Source organism: Falco biarmicus, chromosome 4, assembly GCF_023638135.1.
Source record: "Falco biarmicus isolate bFalBia1 chromosome 4, bFalBia1.pri, whole genome shotgun sequence".
In the NCBI taxonomy this organism is placed as follows: domain Eukaryota; kingdom Metazoa; phylum Chordata; class Aves; order Falconiformes; family Falconidae; genus Falco; species Falco biarmicus.
In genome coordinates this window covers 78,500,707-78,518,948 of record NC_079291.1, presented here as the reverse complement: position 1 = coordinate 78,518,948, position 18,242 = coordinate 78,500,707, and positions in this window count along the sequence as shown.

The following is an 18,242-nucleotide window of genomic DNA, read 5'->3' as shown; positions in this document are numbered from 1 at the left end:
TGTTTTCCTTTCTACGTACATTTTGCATCAAAACAGCATTTGTATATTCCTGTCAGTTTTTTGCACTTTTTCTCATTGTGTATGCCCATGTTGCCTCTGCAGTTCTGGTTTCTGTTGTTTTGGGTTTTTTTGCTGTTCTGTCCCAAAACAGCAATCCCCTTATGTGAGCAGTGTGGAAGACGAGCTGTGGCCATGTGTGCTACTAAGATGCAGCAGATGAGGAAAGGTGAGGTGGGAGGAGAACTTGTGGAGGTGGCAGCTGGAAGTCTGGTGGGAATCAGAGTATGGTCTGAACTGACTCAGGTACTTGGGAATTGTCTGAAGGAGCCCAGAACAGAGTCAAGACACAGAGCAGCAGGCAGGGGTTAGTAGAAAAGGAATAGCAAAGAACAATTTGTATGCAATTTCTGTGTCTGTGGCCAAAATGATTCTCCAGAGAGGCCCTCAGTGTGGATACAGAGGTAAACTTGAGGATAAGCTTAAAAAAGCTGTACAAAAGAAGTAGGAAGACTCTGTGACAGCAGGACTGTTGTGAGAGAGGTGTTTGTGATCAGCCCAAAGCTTGGCAAGAGAGGATAGGCATGGAGAGGTAAACAGGGTGTTGAAGGTGTTGAAATGAGGTACCTGTGCATGGAGACCTTACAGGATGAAGAGGAAGAGTGATGTGGTCAAATCACCAGGTGGCTGCCTATGGAGCCAAACTGAGATATTGTTAAGATGTTTTTCCCCTGCATTGGACATATCTAACCTATTTTCTTTGTGTTCTGTGGTTTCCCAGCAAGAGGATGTGTTTCTGTGTGTGTCATCTCTTTTGCCATGGTTTGTGTTACCATTGCTGAAGTAATCCTTGGCATCCTATTTAGCTGATGCTATACCGTCAGTACTTTTGTGTGATCGCCACAGCTGGGAATACTGGGCATAGAGATGACTTTTTTTGTCTGTGACACTTCTGGTAGACAAATGGCACTCAGCTGCACACAGAATGAGGGGGCTGTGGTGTGCATGGAGCAGAAATGCAGTGAGGGAGAAAGAGTGTGAACGTTCACAGCCTGACCTGCCTTTATAGGTACTGTGCTGAGCTCTCCTGTAGGCTCTAATGTATCTCCATGTTAGCTTGGAGCCAAATTACCCATCTTGAGTTAGCATCTGACACAGAATTCACATTTTTGCAGTATCTGGACAGCAATCCATAAGGACAAATGCAATTTCACTGTAGACTTGGTCCAGCCATCATTTTGAATGGGAATAGAGCACCTTCAAAATGAGTTGAATTATGCTGCTCCATGGAGGTGTTAAACTGTTTGAGCATTTCAAAGCTGCCACTGATTAGTAACAGTGCACACACATCATGTACCCCCTACCCTGTCAGCAAAGCTGTTGGAGGGCTGTGAGGAGCAGGAGCCGCTCCCTCCTGGAGTATAGCTCTACCACCTGAAATTTCTCAGCTTACTGCTTATTGCTTAGATTTAAGAATAACTCTGTGTTTGAGCGCTCAGCTTTGAGATAGGATGTGTGTCTGAATGTCAGAGGCTAACGTATTTATCCCCTAAGTATGAGTTTCCATGGCTTTCTGAAAATGCAGCTGCTAATATTTCCCAAACTTGGGAACATATAAGCACACAAGTCGCCTTGGAAAATACTGGCTTTCATCCAGCTCTCCCTATAGTCATGTTAAAATGACTAATTAGTATTTCTTCCATCCCAAAGCTTTGTGAGAAGATACAGTTAGTTCAGCAGTACCATGAGTCTGCTACCTGGTATGAGGGAGGGATTGCTCCCTGCTTGTGTTTTATCAAAACCAACAAGAGCAGACAGGTGTGGGCAAGAGAAGAAGATAAGAAGGAGCAGTGACAGCTGACTGCTTCTTGGCAATCGGGCAGAGAACAAATGACATCCATTCTCCTTTCCTGGGGGAGAAGCAAGACTGAATGTCAGCAGCTACCCTTGTGAACATGGTTCTCTGTGAGAAAGAAGGACTTCCAGGTGGTGAGACACTGAAGGTGGCTGCTGCAGTGACTGTGAAGTCAGTGCTTGAACCTCCTGCTCTCACAGGAGAGAAAAATCAACCTGTTTGCTGCAGAATTGCTCTGCTGTACTGGTCTAGTTCTTCTCCCTTGGAAGTGTTTTGATTTTATTGACAGCACAGTGAGACCTAGTGTTAGAAACACTCAGTCTACCTCCTCAGCCAGCATTTTCCTAATAGTGTAAATAACCATTTTGTAACCACAAAAATCTGGCTGTGGGAATCATGACCTCATTTGAGATTATTTCATTTTATGAAGCAGAAGCTGTGCCTTTCTACATGGCAGTACTAATTCCTGCAGAAATTCTGTCCCTCAGAGATGTATTGCTGCTGCTCAGACTGGGCTGCTTTTTATAGCTGGCTTTGCTGTAGTAAGCATTTATGTGATTGTTCCTTCATTGCCTTGGTCTGAAGGCCGTCTTTGTCATCTGTGCTCTCATTTGGCATGAAGACTTTTTCCTCTCAATTATCTGGTTAGATATTTGCCACTGGAAGGGAGAATGAATGTTATTGCTCAATATCGTGTTAGGGTATCACACAGAAAGCTGGAAGTGAAAGGCTGGAGAGAGCCTCCAGAGACTTTCTAGCTCCAGGTGCTGCTCTGAGGCAGGAGCAAGTTAGCCCACACAGCTCCCAAGGCATATCACAGTTTAACTGTTCTTAGCAACTGCAGTGCAAGGTTTTTTTGCACATCCAAAGGCAGTGTATCTCAATCCCTTACTTACTACCTTAAGAAAATATTTTTCCTAGTATCCCAAAAGAATCTTTGCTGCTAATAAAGAACATTTTTTTTTTTTTTTTGTTATTCTTCCTGCTTCCTCAACCATTAGGGCAGAGAATGACCTGGAACTCATCACTCATTATAATAACATTTAAAGTATGGAAAGACTTTCAACCTACCCCATTGGCTTTCTGTTTTGTAGATTGAACAAAGCGAAGCCACTCATTAGTGCTCATTTTTCCAAATCTTTACCCATTTTTGGCTTTCCCAAGAAGTTCAGAGCTCAGAGTAGGCTCAAAAGATGGATGAAACATCACTTCTGGTTACTGGGCCCTGTCTATTTAAACTAAGGTTTTTTTTATTTTCATTTGAGGTTTGTTTGAACTATAAATATAAATGGGAAAATCTGGAAATGTGAAACTCTTGCAAATCAAAATCTGTCTGAATTAATGTTTGACAAGTGAGTTTTGAGCAGCTCATGTCCCCATGCCCCAGCTCTGTTTCAGACACTGCAAGGAAGTCACTTAAAGCAAAAGTTATTTTCTGGGACAACTTGCTTCTTTCTTGCAGCCTTCATATATGGGTGATATCATCTGCAAAGGTAATGTCTCCTTCAGTCTCACTGTTCGCTCTTGACTCTATTCTAAGCATTAATTACCAAAGACACACTTTTGTTTTTTCCCCGTGAACAATTATGCTCTTTCTGGAATGACAGTTTAAAAGCAACCAACCACATCCTATATCTGGTAAGGACATGATTTTAACATGTTGGATGCCATCTTTTCATTCTGTGTGGTGGTATTTCTTGAGCATCCTCATCTGCGATGTAATCCCAAGAGATTTGCCAGTGTGTTGCAAACACCACACTTTCCACTTAGTGAGTGCACTCTGGGGAACTCCAATCCTTTTGACTGACAGTGATAGATAGCCTTATCAGTACTGCTTCCACTGCATCCCCTGATTGGCTGGATGCACCACAGACTAGTTAGAAAATTCTTTGCTGTAGAGAGAAACAATTATAAAGTCTTTTTAGAACAGTGAACTGAATGTTTTTCACAGCTGGCAGTTCTTATTTATGACAAGTAATAATTGCCTTAGCTGAAAAAAGACTCCAAAAAGGAAAAAGGAGGTATTTTAAAAGGAAATTTGGTACCCTTGGATTTGCAAGTTGGATTCTGCAGGTGCTTGGTAGCTTCAAGCAACTGAATACTGAGGGTGCTGAGAGGGATGGAGTGGGTCTGCAACAAGGCACTGCTCCTAGTTGGTGATGCCAGACTGACAGTGGCGTAGCTATACACTGACCAAGTGAGGACTGAAATAAGTGGGGTTTTTGTTTGTGGGCTTTCTTGTGGGGGGAGTGTTCTTGGGGAGTTTTATTTTTGTTTTTATTCTAAGAATTCTTTAGGTTTTAGAAGAAAGTTTATAAAAACAGGCTGAGCACCCCTACATTAATGTAAGTACTTTGGAAAATGTTACCTTGATCTGTGTCTGTCCTGTGGGACTGCAAAGCTCTTCTCAACTCTCTCATCTCAGTGTTGTCCTGAATGTCTCCAGAAAGCATGTCAGGGCAAAACCTGAGCCTATGTAATGAAAAGGAAGCCCATGCCTCTGGTCAGATCTGACTGCCCCAGAACTTGGCTGTAGCAGGTCTGTGTTCTACAGAAGAATACTATCTGTGGAGCCTTCTCAGCTGGTAAAGGCAATGTAAGTGGGATGGGGAGATGCCAAGAGCCCTGTGCCTGGCCAGAATGGGATTCCTCCTATACAGCCATTGTGCAAGTAAGCTATAGGACCATACCCTGAAGACCAGCTCTCATCTGGTTGGAGGAACTGTAGTAAAAACAAATGCAACTGTGAGCAGGGCTGTCATCTGCTACTGGACTGCAAATTTTGTGCAGTGACACTCCTCATGAGTGATGATGTAGCAGACACCCAATTAGTGAGCAACTTGGGCCACCGATCTAGAACATTTAGTTATAAACCAGCACATGCTATGCAGTAGTGTATAGATCCCTAGGCTAGAGGGTGTAATTATAGCAACTCTTCCTCCTGAAATTGAAAGAACTGGACACTAATATAATGCATTGCCTTTCAAGCATGTGTTTTCTATTAAAGAAATCTATGACGTATGTTTGGAGCTAATGGATACTTCTCAGTCGCTGACCTGCAAATATTGTTGGAATTCAAAAGACTTGAGCTCCTATGGCTTCACACAGGTCTTCCCTCAGCACCACTTTTTTCATCTACAATTTTCCTTAAGAAATTATAAGACAAAATATCATGGCCTTTGAATTTAGACTCCACAGAACAATGGTTTCTGTGGATTGTTTCTCAGTTGGATAGGTTCTGTGAGTACTGTTAAAAATCTAACACATTTTTAAAGTGTCCTGGCAAATACTTTTATTGAAAAATTTCCCAATGAATCACCTAACAAAACTTACAGCCAACAACAAGCAAAAAGGGAGATTGCTTTGCAGGGTGGAGGTAAACTTTCTCCAGTTCTTTTGTTGAGCTGGTGACATTTTTCCTATTTTAGTGTGAGGACAAAATTTACCAAGACACAGTATAATTAGTATCTCTGTAACTAGGAAAGGTCTTTTCTGTTATGGTAAAGGCTATTTATTTTCATGCAGAGAATGTTATATAGCCCATTAAGAATGGACAGTATACTTTATATGTTTCTTTGCTGTATGGCAAGCATGGGTTCCACGTAACCTTGGCTGGGAAGAAGGATCCTCCAACTCCTTGCCAGGGTAGACAGTAAGAACTGCCATGACAGTCCTGCAGATGTAGGATTGCTCATGGAGTGCCTCTGCTTCCTGGCTGGAAAGCCTGCATATCTAGGCCTTGCCAGTCTGACTTCCTTTCTAGCCTCTGATGTGTCTTTTACAGTGCATGGGCTTTATGCAAAGCATCGGGAGGGGACAAAGGAAAGGAAAAGATCGGTGTTTATTGTGAGTTGGCTGTGGCATCTGTGTTGATTGCATCTAAGAAGTTGCTGGCATGATGTGAGCACCCAGTGAGGCATTTGGCTGGTCTTTTTATTTGGACAGTGAATTATTCTCTGCAGATATCCTGCATCTTATCATGTCATATGACATTCTGGGCAGTATTTCAAGACAAATAAATAAATAGAAACAGTAATAATTCCTTTGCACTTTTCTCTCAGCTGCAGGATTTTGGGAACCCTCAGTACACATTTCTTCTAGGTCTTCATTTCTGAAAGCACCTATAATGAGGAGAAGAAAAACAAACAATTGGCTCTAGGAAAAAAGGACAGTTAAGCTTTCAATTAGAGCTTGCACAGGCGAAGCCCAAAGCACCCCAATTTCACATCAGTATTAGTAAACCCATAATAGCAAATAGTTTCCTGGAATCTAAGACCCTTTGGGCTCTTTAGAAAGGAGTCAGCAGGACTTTCCATGTGTTGTAACTAACATGTTTTATGTGCTTTCTTGGGCTGAGGTCTCTCATCATTGTTTTCTGCTGATACCTTGGAGATTTTCTGGATCTCTGTGTTCATTGTACAGTGAATTGCTTCTAAACCACCATTTTATTGATAGTCTATAGGGGCTATTCTTGGAAGAGAAATGAGTAACATATTTGAGGAAAATGTATTCTTTACTGTTCGCTCTGCATGACTGCATGTGGGGTCATACAGGGACACATGACTTTGGGTTTCAATGCTACCGAGACATGTTTTCATTGGACATCTTGTGCTGAAGTCAAAGCAGAACTATGCCTGCTCATATCAGCTGAGGATTTGGCCTTCTTAGTAAGCGTTAAGAAATGACTTCAAATCTCATGCTGTCTCAGTGGCAGAAGTGAATCAAAAATGGTCAGGCATAATGCTGTCTTGTTTTTTTTGTGTTAGGCTGCATGTGCCTGGGCATGACAGTCTCCAGCAAAATAAACCCCCATGACTCACTTCCTACAGCGAGATTTTCAGAGGTAAGAGGATCCCAAAACAGGCAAAACTCTTTGGTGGAGTGAAGGAAAGGTGTTTCAGCCCCTTTGGGCCCTTACATTTATGAACTTTTTTCATTCATTCATTTATTTATTTATTTCCTTTGAGAGAAATTTTTGTTAAGAAAGGGGGAATAGTACAATGTAAAGTTTCCCATTGCATCAGTGCATGGTTTATTATGCCCAAGTGTGCTTGGTATCTCCCTAAATGTAGCCAGGCAATGGCTTCTACTATTAGGATGCAGAAATTTGAGCCTGAAAATGAGAAGGCTGAGACTGGTTTTGGAAGAGTTTCCTTAAGCTGGAAAGCAAAAACTAACCCTGAAGGGAGTTCTATGTGTACAAGCACTGGGGCTTAGGTGTCTTTGTTAAGAGAGTAAATGGAAGGAAGCCAACCATGGGGAGGTCAAACATGGAGTGGAATGGGCAGAGAATTGCCTGGCAGCAGAGATGCAGCATGTGCCAAATTGGTGGTGACTTGAATTAGGGTTTACTGCTGAGTGAGTCATCACCTGTGAGTACGGTGGTACTGCAAAAGGCAGGTAGCAACCACTATCTTAGGAATCACCTTGCAGGAGGAGACACTGTGAAATAGTTTCTATTTTATTTCAGCAACTAGGTATTACGTGCAGATACTATGTGATGGCTTTACTGCATTTGTTAAGCAATATAGGAAAACACCAAGTACCCTTTTGCTACACTTGTTGCTATTTGGGAGTGGGGGAAGTAACTCGGGGAACATAGTGAAGAGTATTTTTCAGCTTCACAGGTTTCTTGATGGAGACCTGCGCCAGTGATTTGTTTTAGCCTTTATGAACACAATCTTTTGGCAGTCAGTTGGGTCTTGGTAGAAGACTTGCAGTTGCTTATCACAAGTGTCTTTCATGTAAGCATGTCAGACTTAACTACACTTTTTGTTGGTTTGACATTGATCTTGACTTCTTTCCAAGTAAGATTTTTTAGCCTCTGGCTAGCAAAGACTCTTGGGTAGTTTGATTAGTAGTTAAATATAGTATCATGTAGAATGCATACAGTTGGCTTATACCTGATCTAAATATCTATCATGTTTCTTTCTTGCTGTTTCCTTGCTAGGGCTTGTTTCTGTCACTGTATGATTTTGTGTACATTTCAGAGCCAATACTAATAATTCATCAAGAATCACAAAAACTTAAGTGCACAAAGTGATGATGCAGGCTGACACCTGGCTCTCTTGTTCGGTAAAAGGAGCATTTCCTTGGAAACATGGTGCTGAGGTTTGGCACCCCTCTTTGCCTCCCTGTTTCTCCTGTTCCAAGTGGAAGAATGTGCCTATATCTGTGCTGGATCTGGTCCTTGTTCAGGGCAGTCATGCCTGGTTTTGGGGGAGAATTTGAAATGACTGGGGGAAGGTTGCATGTGCCACCTGCCTTGTACCTGTCTGTATAATCCAGTTGTAGCTGTTTGAAGGGAAAAAGTAGTGTGCTGACAAATGCCAGCACTTTTATAGAGCACACTGTAAGATAAAACCAAAAATATATTTGCTATTGTTTTCTGCTGCCCTGGGTATAGCTTTGTACCTGGAATATGTATCAAGAACAATTCCTCTGTTTATAGTTAAAACATGAGCTGTACAGTACTTACTCCAACTGCCAGTTTCCTGGGAAAAAGGTTTGCACTGACCATCTATTATCTCAGCTTTAAAAAAAGTAAACTCTTAACCACATATGAAATTAAGTGATTCTTTTCTGGCAACTGGAGTTTGGTTTTGGTGAAAATAAGCATTGGTTTGTGATTTAATAGGTCATTACCTACTTTTCCTGTAATCACAAAGTAATAAATAACTATTGGCAAGATGGATAATAGCTAGGTCTGAGAGGCATGAAAAAGATAAAGCAATAGGCGCAAACACACACTTTATATTCATAGGAAATGGATTCTAGCCAAGAAATACAATCTAAACTGATGTAAGAGGAGATTTTTATTAGATGCCTCTGATTTGAGGGATGGCTAAGCATCTACATTCACAAGAGCTAGTTGTCTTTCTAGTTTATAAAATGTGTCCTGGACATATTACATGGAAGTATCCCCTTCAAGGGTTAATTCCATATCTCATGGACCTAGGCTTACCTCTGAAAGACCATGCTAGCTTTTTGGGCCCAATTAGTCAAAAGTCATTGATGCTTCACTGTTCACTTGCTGACCCATTTAACATCTGCTGCAGCAGCTGCATGTTGTACTGACTTCTGGGGCACAACGTGAGGTTCCTCATCCCTTCCTTTCTTGTGATATTTTACTCTGTTCGTGTCAAACAAATAATGGCCTCTCGTATCCTTTTATATTTTCCCAGCCGTTCTTGTTTTCTTCTGTGCAGTGTAATAGTCATGTTATTGCAATGTGTCATATTGCATCATTTTGTCATGAATTCATAATGTTTTTTATTATCCCTAGATATGGTGTGCAGAACTCCAGGCTTGCTTTGTAGTTAGAATGTACATGAGAAATCAAAATTCAAATGTAGCAACAAACTTCTCCAGGGTTGGGCAGTGAGGATGGCATAGCCATGGTGCTTATCACCAACTCCTGAGCTCACAGTTTTTCTTCTCTGCCTCTATTCTTCATTTGACTGGGGCCAGAAAATGAAGACACAGTCAATGTGTAGATGCCTTTGATGTGGTCCGGTTTTGAAAATGTGAGAATACAGTTGTGCAGTTCTGAGCCTGACATCAAGGTCGTATAGAGGAATCTGGTTGTTGTTGAAAATTCTTGGATTAATCAGGAGGATTGACTTGAAGTATCTGTCCTTTTCCTTCTCAGAAAGGTTCAAAAAGAAAATGTCTTTGCATATTTTAAGGAGGTGAGGAGATGGAGTGGAGGAGTGAGATGCCTGTAAAAGTGCCAATGGATGTTTGCTCACTCTGAAATAGAAACAAAGAGAGCTCTTCCATATTTCTCATCAGCCTCCCCCATTTCCAATACGTTAGCTTTATCTCAGCTAACTTTAAGAACAAAACGTGCTCAGAGAAAAGATTAAAATTTTGAAGTGGTTTCCTTTCCTATCAATAGAACTGACAGAAAAATGACAAAATGCTTGTGGGAATGATTAAAGAGGGTGAATGTTCTCATTCATGTCATATATTGCTATTTTATACTTACTTGTTTTCGTATCATTCTGGAAAATTTCAAGAAAGAGTCTGCCAGGGATCAATGGGAAAAACAGCCCTGTATATTTTTTTTTGAAAGTAGTAATAATATTTGCTGTGGTTTATTTGGATTTTAATGACATCTGTAATGAGTGATGGAATGGAAGCAGCCAGTGAGAAGAGGAAGGATGGCTCACAGCAGGACTCTGGAGACTTGGGAGCTCTTGCTGTCTCTGCTGTTGGCCTGCTGGGTGACCTTGGCCAGTCAATGTACTCTCCTCTGTGCCTCCATCTGGGCAGTGGAAATACTGATGCTTGCCAACTTTGTGAGCAAGCTAGACTGCAAGGTAGGACTGGCCAGGAACCAGGAATTCTGCTCTGTAAAGAACTGCAAGGTCCAGTGTTTCATTTTTTCTACAGGAAAATGAGGTGAGACCACCAAAACTTGCCCACAAGGGAGCAAAGCTCCGTGTGGTGCAGAGTGGGGATCCAAATCTTTGCCTTCCACATCTCTAATACATGTGCTCTCAACTGGCTTTCTAGGGGTTCCTTACATCCTTTCCTCTCTTTCCTCCTTCTTTCCTATCTATAAAGAAATTATAATTTTCTGTTTTCCTGGATACTCTGTCCTGAGTGATACAGCAGCTAATAAATGCAAAATATGAATTGGAGATAAACTTTAATTCATTTACTAGGGCAACACTCTCCTTGCCCATCTTTTGGCCACTGACTGCACTTTTCAATGCATTGGTAACTGATGCTTTCATTTTCCGCTGTTTTTCTCCATTGCCATTGATCTGCAAATACAAGACTCCCAACTTGTACTTTGACTTTTTTCTTTCAGTTTCACCCCATTATTTGGCAACATTTCCATAGATCACCCTAAATAATCCTCTAATTTCTTCAGCTGTAATTCTGTAGTTTTCCCCATTACAAGTAAGGGAGTATTTAAAGTTCCACAAACTCTGCTGGTTCCAGTGACATGATGTTGAAGTGAAAAATTCCCCTCAGAAGACTGAGGGGAGAAAAAAAAGATTCTAGCCTGTTCACCTGGCTTCTCAGAGACACTCTCAGAACTCAGAGGTGCCCAAATCCTCTTGATTTCCAGGTCTTTGGAGATTTGGCCTTTAATATTCCAATAGCCTGTAGACATGCTGATTTAATTATCATTCAGCCTGGCAATACAGGTTTAGTTTTTTCCGTTTTTCCTTGTGAAGTAGCACCTACAGATCCTTCATCACTTCTGTTACTGATTTTATCTCTTTTGCATGTCAACCTGAATTATTTGGCAAGGTTGTTGCCTTCTAGGTTTTCCAGCCTGAGTGTCAGGAACATGGCATGGCCAAGAATAGACCAGGAGATATGGTTCTTGCTAGCCTGTTTCTACAGAGAAAATTAAATTCAATCAGAAGAAACACTTGCTTTCCAGCAGAACTTGGTTAATGTCATGGGAAAGGGAGAAAAAAAAATGTCTGTGAGGGATAGCAATGGGGAAGTTAACCAGAACATGATATGGGAACTCAAGAGAAACACCACACAGATGGTTCATCATCCCAGCAAATACTTACGCTATTTTCCTGTCTGAATCCATCTATTTGATCAGAGAAGCGTGTTGTATCTAATCTGTGCAGTCCTCTTTCTCAGACATCCTTTGACAACGCATCTCATCTTGTGAATCAAATTGCATTTGCATACTCAGAGGCTGGGGCTCCAAGCTACTGAAGCATTGGCAGTTTGCAGGGAGACTAAAGCACTGCATGTTAGAGGACAATTCTTTGCATGGTCAATATTTATTTCAAAAGGGGAGATTTGCCTTCATGGCTAGCCAGACTCAGTCTTGCAGGAGAAAAAAAAAAGATGATGTTGAGGGTCCTTGTCCTAGGGCTCTGACTAAACCATCTTTTTTTTTTTTTTTTTTTTTCTTGACAGCAAAGGGAAATATCTTAGATAAGCCAGGGAAGGGCTGGAAAGGGCCCAGGGAGCCTGGGAGGGCTGCAAACACCAGCACAGTGGAGCAGGATGACTGGTTTTCCTCATGGAGTTTCCCCTTTCCAAGAGGCTTAAACCTGAAAGAAATGCTTGGTCAAATGATGGAACCACTCCATCTCCCTAAACTACTCTTGTGAGTTTTAAATGTTATTTGTTTCCATTCTGTGGGTTCCTTTTGGTGCAGGGTGTGTCTGATATGATCATGTCATACCATGGTGTTGGAAAGAACATCAGCTCAGTGTTTTCAATGGAAGCAGAAGTGGAATTAACCCAGCTTGTGTATCGGAAAGGGGTGGAGAGATCTTGGTCTTGGAGAGCAGATGACAATTTACTGGAACTGCTTTGAAGTCTTTCTGTTGTCCTGACTCTTCTCTGATTTGGCGTAACAGAGGAGTTACCAGCTAGAGGAATTAATGCGTTTAGCATAAGGGAAAGGAGGTCCAGAATCAGGATCTATGAATTTTACCCATATTTTGGAAGAAAAATTGATGTAAAGAACACAAACAGTTAGGGCATAGGCTGTGTTTGCTTGTCTTCAGAAGCTTGTGGTAGGTGTGCCAGTACACTGTTGTTTGGTAATTAACAATGAGGCAGACAGCAATTAACCACATCTTCTGTGAGTGTGGGGTGGTTTAACCTCAGCCAGCAACGCAGCCCCACACAGCCATTCACTCGCTCCCCCTCGGTGGGATGGGGGAGAGAATCAGAAGGGTAAAAGTGAGAAAACTTGTGGGTTGAGATAAAGATAATTTAATAGGTAAAGCAAAAGCCATGCACGCAAGCAAAGCAAAAAAAGGAATTTATTCACCACTTCCCATCAGCAGGCAGGTGTTCAGCCATCCCCAGGAAAGCTGTCCTAGCTGTCCCCTCCCAGCTCCTTGTGCCCCCCCAGCCTGCTCACCGGTGGGGAGCAGGAAAGGCCTTGACTGTGTAAGCCCTGCTCGGCAGTAACAAACACATCCTGTGTGATCAGCGCTGTTTCCAGCACAAGTCCAAAACACAGCCCCATACCAGCTACTGCAAACAGTAACTCCATCCCAGTCAAAACCAGCACAGAGTGAGAATGCAAGTTATTTGTATTTAACTTTCATGATTCATGACTCTTTCATTCTGGGAACCAGGACGAAAGGGAAGGAAAATCTTAGAGCCTGATATCACCATGTGAAAAATGATCAGGCTTTAGTTGTCAGTAATGAAAAACTTATATACATACTTAAATACAAATTTATAAACTGTTCCCATTATTGGCAAATATAATCATTTATCATATATATGCATGTATACTTGCATACATACATATCTATGTATATATAGATATTTGTTGAATGTCAATAGAGTTCTGTTTCTGGGAATTTCAGGCTTCATTTACTTTTAGGACCTCAAATAGATATGTGGTGAAATAAGTGGAAGAATTCTCATCAGTATCAATGGCTGTTGTATTTGGACTACTAGTAAAAACCCCAACGTAAAAGCTATAGTCTTTGAAAGTTTTGGGTTCCCTTGCCCACCCCCCCCACCCCCACCCCCCCATGTATTTTTGGATATTAGCTTTATCTGGGAAAATCAGCCTTTATAGGATGTTGTATTCAAAAGAACGTGACGGGACAGCGAGACTGATGCAGCTAAGCTTGTTCTAATGCCATATCCTTTTCAAGGATATTTGAATTGTCAGACAGCCCTCATTAAGAACTGTCATTGTAACAGGTACAGAACTTGGTCTTTTTTAAAAAATATCCTGGCCACGGGGCAAGAAGAGCAAGAAAACCAAAGAATACCTTCATTATTCTCTGTTAAAGAAGAAATAACTACTGCATCAGGATTACATACGCTGTAAGATCACTTCTTTTTCCCTGAACCAGAGTCCTGTCATAGAGCTTATTTTTGGTGAGATGAGGTTTAGCAACCGGTTTGTCTCATTGTAGGTAAACAGGTACATTATAGACAGTTTTCTATTGACCATCATATAATTTTGGGCTTAACTGTAATGAAGTGGCTCCAAAATGTGTACTGGAATATTGATTTTTGTGAATTAATAAGATATTGTTTTCAGGTTTCTATGGATTAATACTTAGCTACAAGCTGTTCAGCATTTGGATAGAGAATGTCCTAGTAGTAAAATGCAATTTTGGTTTGGAAACAGATGGAACAATTGGATTGGTGGACAGATTGTTTTAAAGGGTAGCAAGGGAGAGGCAGAAAGTGCCTTTATTGGTTGTTCTTTCAATACAAGTCATAAATATTACCAGTTTAAAAGGAATCCAATGAGGGGTTTTTTTGAAAATAGTTTTGGGGGCTGGTTTTTTTTTTTTTTCTGTGCCTGAAAATGTAATTTTAGAAAACCCAATTAAAATTAGGTATTTTGGAAGGAAAACAAGAATCTTTTTAGAATAAAAAGAAATCATTTAAATCACATTCCTGTTTATGAAAATGTATGACTTAGCTTGGAGTCAAAAGCTTATTTAACACTTTAAGCAAACATGAAATCTGCTTTCTTCCTGCTGTCTCTATTTTCATTGGAAACTCTCAAATTTTCCAGTACAAACTTTCTCAAAGGTGAATTTTCTCAGGGGGATTTTCTTTCAAATCCACCTAATAGCTGTGTCATGGAGCATTTTTGGATGTTCCATAGTGAGATGAAAAGAGGTCATGATATTGTAAGAGGAGCTGAAGGACAAGAGAAGTGATTGGAGCTGAAGAGTGTCAGACTTGTCAGACCATTTGGTCAGGGGCAGCACAGCAGTGGGCTAGGCATGTCACAGAGGTTGACTGGCAGAAACAAGAATGTACTCTGAAATCTGTGATCACCCTGGGAAGTCCACTGTGCTTCTGGTTATCTTTGAGCTACCAGGCTCTGGACCACATGAAGTGCAGTGATGTCAGTTGGCATCGGTGGGAGTGATATTTCAAGTTGTACTGGTGCAAAAGGGTCCGCACTGCAGCGTTCTGGAGAAAAGAGCAAAGCCTATGTGTTTTGCTGTCCTTTACTTGACTGTAATTATTCAGCTATGCTAATGCCGATTCTGATTTCAAATATAATGCTGGGATAACTGCACTGGTTTCACAGGAGTTGTTGCTCTCAGTTGAACAATTGAGGATTGTTAAGGCCATAATCTCTGCTACTGAGCAGTCACAAACACAACACATGAATATCCATTGGCATAGCTTCAAGAAACGTGTTCGATCAGTTTTGTTCCCGTGCCATGAAAAGACCTGTAACAGAGCATTCCTGTAGGGAACAGGTTGCGTTTGAATGTAGATCAAATTCAATATCATCAGGCTTGTTAGTACGGTCTTTGGTGCTGCTTGATAAACATATAACACATGGAGCCTTGACATCTGGCTGTTTGGGCATTAATAAAGTACTCGCTCAGCATTTTAACACCTCAAGAGAGGTGTGCAAGAGTGGATGAACACTTGTTCTGTATGTGCTTTAGGAAAGATGTGGAAACCTTGAGTATTCTTCAATCGTAAGCAATCTTTGCTGGATCTTCAGGGTAAGAGCGTGAAAGTGAAGGAGTCTCTGGTCCTAAAGCTCAAAACGCATTGTACATTGGTATGAAAGTGCATTGCTTTGTGGGTCTGAAAGAAGCATAGCTAAGCACAGCCTGTCAGGCAGAGCATGCAGCTGAGCTCTGTGGGGGGATTTGGTTTGCAATCACAGGATTGCCTGTGAGGTGATCAGAACAGAAATACTCAACCATGTCTGTCTCCTGTAACTGTCACATAGAGAAAACAAGTCTCTAAATTGGATTTGTGTGATCAATGGGCAGGAAAGACCATTTTAGCCACCTTAGCAGAGCTGACTTGGAAAACTAGGGTGACAGCAAGGTGTCCGTATTCTGGCAGGACGAACTGTCTCCTGTCTGGGGACACAAGCTGTTTTGGAACCATACACTGACCATTTTTAAACTTTAGCCACAATCTATACCTTCTTGTATGTCAACAGAAAATGAGCTGCTGAGTTCAGAAATAATATGATTCTTCTTGCAGCAAGATCAAAGGAAGAATTTGCACTGATTTCTTGCAAGTATCATACCCTAGTAGTCAGATACACCGAAACATTTGGGTAGCTAAAGGCTTTGGAATTCATTCAAGTGCATCAGTGAATTATGAACCAGTATATAGTTTTCCAAAGGCTGGGGCTACAGTGGGGAGCATGGTGCAGGGACCTGACCCTAACAGAAATGGGTTCAGGCCTGAGCAGCTTCTGGTGCCACGAGGCCACTGTTAAATAGGTCCTCCAGACCTGACACTTCACAGATTCAAGCATTTGCAAAGCATGAGCACACAGCAGGTCTTGCTGAGTCTAATGGCACAGTAAATCTAGTAAATAAATAACATATAGCAGAGAAGATGGGAGCCATATCTGAAGCTTGTGCCTTACAGAGTGGTGACTTGGCAGACTCTTCTGAAGGTTTTGTGTTACCTTGACAGGTAGTGAGACTATTGTCCTATTTTCACTTTCTATTAGAAATGGACTTGTACAGGAGGGACTATGGGCAGCTGGTAACTGTCTGGCTGTCTCCCCATGAGTCTGGAAGAGGTTGATGGGATGGAGGGTGCAGCTATTGAACATCCTGCCCTGCTCCTCCCCACCCCCCCAAGCATGAAGATCTGTAGGATCTGTTCAGAGAGAGGGAAGCGGATCATGGACACCAAATTGTAAGTGTAGCAGCATCAGCCTCTGCTCATGACCCTGTGTGCCTGTTTTTTGAAATCCTCTTTAAACCAATGCTCAAGCAATTACTGAACCTGTTTAAAAAAAAAAACCCACACCAATAAACAGAGATTGGGATCTACAGCAACAATTCCTTACTTCAGGAAATGGAACTCTTCTGAACAATATCATCTTCTGTCATGCCTAATCAAACTCATTAAAGAACACTACCACACTTTATTAATGTAATTTATCTCCTGCCTGAGGTGAACTATATTTATGCTTCAATTACTCAAACATTACTGTTCTGTGTTTGAAAGGCTGATGTTATTCAGCGATGCTTATGCTCCACAATATCAGGTGGTAATTGAATAAGTGCCTGGGAAGTTGGGTATTCCCTATTACAGAAAAGCTGCTTTAGGAAATGTGTTTTTTCACAAGTATATTGGTGAACATGTTGGACTTGGGCATCTCTGAATTGCAACTGAATACCTACACAGGCCAAACATTCCTCTGTAAGCGTTAAGCATGTGAATAGTGTGTTTAACCAAATGTGCAGTTTAACATTATTTAGTGAATTGGGGGTGGCAGGCCAAATGTATTCCAGCTGAAGATCTGGTAGGGAAAGGCTAATAAGGAAGGATGGAAGGATGGACAGAAAGAAGGAAGGAAGCAAGCAAGCTCACTCTAGAGCTTAAAAACATTAAAAAAACATGTTGGTAAAATAAAAATGTAATTGATTTAAAAAAGATTAATGGCTTCCATGAAGCATGCCTCTGATGTAGCTGCAGTTGCAGGGCTAATGGGCACAGTATCCACCCATCTTTCACACTAACTGGAAGTAGCAATTTAACATCATTTATATAGCAGGACAGCCTGAGACAATGGAAAGCATTGACCAAAACTGACTGAGAGGTTTTCCTGGTGATTGCTTGTAAATTGTTGCTGTCTGCTTCATTAAAGCAACCAAAAGCTAGGAGAGAAGCACAGAGTTGTCATGGGTCCAATAGAAGGCTGAGACGGAGCTCCTGGATGTGCAAGGCTGGAGGTAAAGCAAGCTGGCAAGGAGACAGCCAGTCTCCTGCCTTCCCTACCTACCTGGCTCTGTTTACAGTGCTGAGCTGAGCTGGCTCAAAGCCATTTTGGCCACCTGTCCCTGCTGTTTGCCTGTATTTGAGGCTAGCTGTGGTGGCCTGAGAGGAAACCCCGGTGGGGCTTGGTCTAGAAAGTACACTTGGGAAGGACACTGCGTGTGGCCCTCATCTACCCTACCTTGTCTAAGTCTTGGGTGGGTAAGATGAGCCCTTTCCTACAAGGGACCTGACTTTGCCTGCTTTGAGGGCAGCTGAGATTTGCAGACAACTGAAACCTGGACTAGATTCCAGCTGCTAGGTATGGCCTGTGCAGAGTCCTGGGGGACCCAGGGCTCAGGTAGCACGGGCACAGAGAAGACAGTGGGAAGCAAAGCTGGGTGGAGGGATGGAAAAGCAGACATCTTGCCTCACTGCAAGCTGCAGCACTTTTCAGTCTCAGACCTGCAAGAATAATTGCTGTTAACAATTTTTAGTGGGACAATGCCAGCTCTCTCCCTGCCCATACACTGGACGTTAGTGCAGTGACTATGCAATTTCACTTGGATTGATTTAGAGAATTTCACAGCTAAATGTAAAGCACCATTAAGTAGGACGATATATGGGTAAGAGCACCATGGGGTCTTTTTTGTTTGTTTAAACTTAGTTTATGTATTTACCGCTTTCCGAAGTGGGT